Raw genomic sequence first — 6,544 nt, 5'->3', positions numbered from 1 at the left:
CAACGCCCAAAATTGGTACTTATTAATTATAAATTGTCTCTATTATTGGAAATTTAAAAGTTTAAAAATATATTTAATTCATAATTATGTTAAGTTTATTAATATAATTTTAAGATAATATATTAATATATATTTTATTAAACAAGATATTTATTTATTTAGAAATATCAGAAAAGAGATTCTAGGTGCTTTAAGACAACTCCCTTCTTAATATTAATAAAAATATAAAAACAGATTTATATATTAAAAATATTTATTTTTTATTTAAAAATATCAGAAAATGAACATCCAGTTGCTTTAAGACTGTCTTTTCTTAATATTGATAAATATATATTAGAATATGATTGAAATGATTTAAAAATAATATATTATATTTATAAATAGGATTTTCATAAAATAAATAAATATTATTTATATATATTTATAAGACTTAGATAAATATTATTTATATATATATATTGACATAAATAATAAATAGTAATAGTAATACTAATGATAAATATATATATATAATCATAAATATATGAAAGTAAAATATGATTAATAAAATTAAAACATAGTATTAAAATGTAAAAACTAATAAAGCTTGTAAAATAAATGAAAATATTAATCTTAGGGACTAAATTATAATCTAATAAATTAAATACCTAATTTATAATTAATTATTTAAAACTATAGGGATTAGATATGCTATTTTATCAATTTATTAATTTAGGGACTAAAATAAAATTATATAAAACATCAGTTATTAAATGTAAAATATTAAAATTTGCAGACCTAATTCGAATTATTAAAAATATATGTATTAATAGTGTAGTTTGACCTAATTAATTAATAGGTGATTAAAATAAATATTAATTAAATTATGAAGGACTAAAATGGGTACTTACCCTAATATATTTATATACTGGTATGGACTAAACATAATAAAATAAAATTCGAAGACTGAATTAAAATATATGGAAGTTTATTGTAGTGACTAAATTATAATAAACACAAAATTTAAATAACGAATTAAAAGGCATAAAAGTCAATTTCAGTGACTAAAATGAATTGTTTACAAAACCTGAAGGGCCGCAGAAAGGGTTTGTCCAGTGGTGAAATTACGGAATACCCCTCCCCTAAAACGACGTTATTCGGGGAGGGGTTTTTAAGCCAAAAAACCGGCCCTTCGGGCCAATCTTCTCATTCTCTTCTTTCCCTCTTCTCTCTCTAAAATGAGAGAATCAGAGTTCTCTCTGACTTCTCTCTACATTTCTCCCGCTGGAGAGAACTCAGTCCCGGCCGGCCACCGCTAACACCACCTCCGGCCATCGTGAATATTTAAAATCACCCCAAAATTTCTCTCTTTTCCACCAAAACCTAGATCTAACCTCCTTTAAGCCTAAAACCCTCTCAAAATCGATAGATCTAAGCTATAACCGAAGGATTTACCTCGGTTTATATAAGGTTTTCCGGCGACGTTTGGGTTCTCCGAAGGTACGCAACTCTTTTTCCTTTTCTTTTTCGAATGGTTGTTTGCTGTTTGGTTGCTCTTTTCCTTTTTGTTGCTCTCGTATCTCCCTCTCCTTTTGGTTTCTAGTCTCTGTTGTTTGCTGTCCGTGTCCCTTTTTGTTTTGCAGGTGTGGTGGCTTTTATAGCCACCACCGAGCTCGCCTTGGACCGGATAATAGAGCTCTTGGCGGTGAGTCACCAAGCTATAGTGGTGACTCGCCATAGGGCTTCGACGTGGGGCTGCTTCTGGAGTATTTAGCGAGGCGGCGGCGTGGTGACATCATCGGAGTGGAGCACCTGGCAGTGGCGTGGCCTTGGCAGCGGCGTCTGGAAGCTGGAGAGGCGGATGGAGTCTTCTGGAAGCAGCGGTGGCTGGGTCGTGGCCCTAGGGTTATGATACCCTAGGGTTTCTTTGCTGGACTGCATAAGGGTCGTTGGATCAGATTAGATCTAACGGTTGAGGATCTGCGGCGGCTGGGTGTTGGGATAGAAACTCTAATTAGGTTTAGGGTTACAATTGGGCTATTCGGGTTTTGGTTTGTAAATGGGTCGTGATTTGGGTTCCGGGATTTGTATCCGTGTTCAGTTTTGGGTTTCGTAATATTTAATAAATAATATAATAATATTAATAATAATAATAATTTTAATAATAATAATAAATTTAAATTTAAAATGGAAAAATTGATGTCTACAAACATATAACACAAGATTTTGGGAACAATACAAAGCTTGCCCTTTTGATCTTAAATTTATATTAAAAAAAATAGGAAATAGATATGCACACGTGTGTGCTTGTTTTCAAAGCTCCAAACTAATGTCCAAATTCATTGCGGAAGAGAGTCCACAGCTCCACTTACCGAGAGGCAGAGCAATATGGCCTGCTGAATTTTTTTTAGGTAAACTATGCCGATAGTCCTTTTGTTATTGGTCTGACTGAATTTGATCATTGAAAAAAATTAAGGGAAAATGGTATCATAAGTTATCGATCCGTCCAATTTAAGTCTCTATGTTATTAAGTTTGTTTAACCCCATTTTATTTTAAGTCTCTTTTGTTGAAGTCATTAACATGGCTGAGGGACTAAAATCGAATAGACTGATAATGTTAGGGACTGAAATCGGATGAACCGATAATGTTAGGGACTGAAATCAGACGGACCGATAACGTTAGGAACTTAAATCGGAAGAATCGATGGCGTTAGTGACCATTTCCCCTTAATTTTTTTCGGTGACCAAAGCCGGTCAGACCAAAAACATAAAGGACTATTGGCATAGTTTATCTTTTTTTTACAAACGGCTCGTGAAGACAACCCCATAAAAATGAATAGGTGCTTAAACTATTTTTTAATGATTCAGATGTCTAAGTTACAAACATTACTACTTTAGGTATCTAAGCCGTAATTGCGATTAGTTTTCTCTGTTAAGTGGCATGTGTCACATTCGTAATTTTGAAATTTATTTATTATTAAAAAAATTATCATATTTATTAAAAAACTCTAATTTCTCATAAATTGAAAAAAACCTAAAAATAATATATCCCTAACCCTAACCCTAACCCTAACCCATTACCTTCACCCTTTTCTGCCATGACCACTGCCGCCGACGTACTTTCTGCCATCCTTATAGTTATTCGTCGATATAGTTGTCACAGTTAGCCGTTGGAATCATGTGGGATAACGATTTTTATCCTAGGATTCGCACGGTGCAAAAACATCTATTAGTCATTGATCGACCATCGATTGGTCGCAATTTCATAGGGGTATTAACCGCCAGGGGAGGTGAGGTTGGGTGGAGCTTCGTCCACGGTAAATGACAGTAGTCGACGTGGGTTTAGAGGTTGAAATAAATGTTTTCAAAGTTTTGGGTCTATTTCAAAAAATTTGTGTTTTTTAAAATATATAATTTTAGTTTTTTAATTTTAAATAAAATTTTTAAAATTATCATAATGTGACACATGTCACTCAACCGAGGAAATTGATGACGTTTACGATCTGGGCACCTAAAGTCATAACATTAGACACCGAGATCATTCAAAAAATAGTTTAGACATCTATTCATGAAAAACGCAATAGTTTAGGCACCTATTTTATAATTAAGCCTAAATGATTTATGGGAGTAGGACCATAATTGAGTCGAGATATATAATAAATTATTTTATTTTAATTAGATTAAAGTTTGATTAATATTTGAGTTGAATGATCTCGATTTGAGCTCAACTCGAATCAAATTTTACGGAGTCGAAACGATCTATTCGATACTCGATTCGAAAAATTCGCAAACAACTCGAAAATATATTATACTAAAATTTTATTTTTTAAATTAAAGTATTAATAATATTAACATTTATGTTATCTTTTTAAAATGTAATATAAGATTTTCATGTATTAAATATTCAAGTTCGAGTTTAGATCGATCAAAATCTAAAAATATTTTGAGTTGAAGTTTTTTCAAACCCTACTCTTTACATTCCTACACGGGAGAAATGGCTAATAGAAGTAAAAGCAAGCTAATATATAAGTCTAGCCTTATAGCAATTGGTTTAAACTTTTAATTTGATCATAATACAAAAACTTTATGAAAATACTCCATGTATAATCTAAAAAATCTTAAAATGAACTCCGACCGATCAATGATTATCGCCCCCACATTAAAATACATACACTACAAATTATCAATTAATTTTATTGTTTTTTTATAGTCTAAATCATTATGATTCAACCCCTACATCTTCTTCATCAACAACTATTATTCCCTTGTAGTTTCTATTTAGGATTTTAGGTAAAGTTTGACAACCTTATATGCTAATCATATGCCTATTTGTCATTATGATGTCGTTTAAAGTTTTTTTTCCTTTCTTTTTCTTTATTACATAAAGTTGTTTTAAGAGCGATTAACTTTGATTTTTTAACTCAACACCAGCGTTAATTAAACAAATGGTCCCCGACTACCTCAAATATTAAAGTTATAAAATATTCTTTTGATTATATGATGTTTTGTTGAATCCGACTATTAAACATTACAAAATGATCATTGACTATTCATTATATTCCAAATTTTTCATTTTTATTAAATAATTTATGACAATCTCATCCTTTTATCTCAAACAATATACTATCATCAAGCTCGGATTGTTGTCAATTTTTTTTAATTAAAAAAGATAAATTTGGAACATAATGAATAATCGCGTGATCATTTTGTAATTTTTAATAGTTAGATGACTCAATAAAGTAGATCTAGAACATAATGAATAATCAGGTGACCTATAGTTGAGGGGATCATTTTGTAACTCTTGATAGTCAATAAACTTAACAAAATAACATCATATAATCGAGGATCATTTGTGTTGTGTACTTTATCCTAATTAGAAATGGAAGATAGATTATCAATTATTAATTAATTTAGTAAAATGTCATGTTAGATTTTTAGAAGATTAAAATCTTTAATTATGATATTATGAATAAAGTAAATTAAATTTAAAATAAAATTTTTATAATAAAATAGTAATAAGTTTTTAATTAAGTTAATGTGATTACAAATTATTATGTGTTTTAAGTATTCTCAACCATTTAACAATGAATACTCAATCACTCTTTCAGACATTGGTGCTTGAACTTGTAATATCTAGAACAACGATAATTTTTTAACTACCGAAATAATTTGGCTCATGCAAAATAGTTAATCAAAGTATCAATTATGTAGTATAGAAATATATGATTATTTTAATAGTAATCATTCTATTTAATAGCCAGAGTTGGATATTGAATAAGAAAAGAAAATCCAAAGGATTCCTCATGAAAGGGTTGAAAAAAAAGACCCTACACTCACCGCTGAACATAACTTTTTAAGGGGAGAAATGTTGAACTTTGAATTGGATTCCCACTCTAATTGTCAAAAGATAAATCCCTTTTTTACTTCAGAGAAATATTGAAAAGGTCAAATATATAAAATATATATATAACAAAAAAGGTGATCATCAGTAAAAAGATAACTAATTGAAAAAAGTTAAAATTTCAAGTCACCCTTAAATTATTTATGATATTTTAACTTTTTATGTTCATACAAATATTGTAACTACCCTCCTAGGGATAGTCAATTTATTAAATTAGAAGGGTTTAGATATTACATGATCAATTTTTAAATAATTATTATAATATCTCTTTCTATTTTTTAATTAACTCTTTATTTTACCGTATAAAAATATATTTCTTATTTGTATCAATTTGAAAGCAAATTTTTACTTTAAAATTTAAATAAAATGAAATTTCCCTAAACTCGAAATGAGTATTAGATTGATGGATATAATATTCAGGTTAAGTTCAAATCGATAAAATTTTTATCTAAATCAGGGTTAACTCTACTTGTAATTATATCTATTCTCATTTTCCTCGTGTTAAAAGACTTTTTTTTATTAAACTAAGGTGATTACAAAGTAGTATCTATGCTAAATATTCTCAACCATTCGACAATGAACGCTCAATCACCTGCTGCAATCGTTGGTATTCGAACTCGTGACTTCTAAGAACAACTATGATTCCTTTAACCACTGAGATAAGTTGGTTTGTGTTAAAAGACTTTAATTATGCCCAATTCATCAAGACAAATATATTACCATACACGTAATTACACACACAAAAAAGATTTTTCAAAGAAACCTCAATGATAATTTCACTTGGCTTCTGTCAACTCCATTTTTTTTACAATCCTAATAATAATTTCACGAAATCTTCTTTAATTGTAACTTAAGCTTTATCAACAGTCAGTATGGCCGAGTGGTCTAAGGCGCCAGACCCAAGTTCTGGTCCTCGAAAGAGGGCGTTGGTTCAATTCCCACTTCTAACATTTATTTCTTTTGTTAATGAAACATATATCTTGGCCCTGTGTTTAACAGAATTATATTTACATGTTTTCTTTCAAAAAAAAACTTGTTTACATGTTTACGTATGAGAATGGCTGTCTGTTTGAACACACTCTTCAGTTACATCGTCTCTAAATGTATCACCAACTCTATCCTTTGCTGTGACCTCAGATTTCATTTATTTTTTGTTACAGCTGA

The 6,544-nt window shown here is 29.8% G+C and overlaps 1 non-coding gene across 1 annotated transcript; it reads left to right on the top strand.

Annotated features, from left to right (window-relative positions):
- Positions 1 to 6,246: 6,246 nt before the first annotated feature.
- Positions 6,247 to 6,330, top strand: TRNAL-CAA. Its single transcript has one exon. It is a non-coding gene; the product is annotated as a tRNA-Leu (tRNA).
- Positions 6,331 to 6,544: the final 214 nt, after the last annotated feature.

This window comes from Hibiscus syriacus, unplaced genomic scaffold, assembly GCF_006381635.1.
Source record: "Hibiscus syriacus cultivar Baekdansim isolate YM2019G1 unplaced genomic scaffold, ASM638163v2 tig00110945_pilon, whole genome shotgun sequence".
In the NCBI taxonomy this organism is placed as follows: domain Eukaryota; kingdom Viridiplantae; phylum Streptophyta; class Magnoliopsida; order Malvales; family Malvaceae; genus Hibiscus; species Hibiscus syriacus.
Note: the sequence above shows the minus strand (reverse complement) of the source record. Positions and strands in the feature narration are given on the sequence as shown.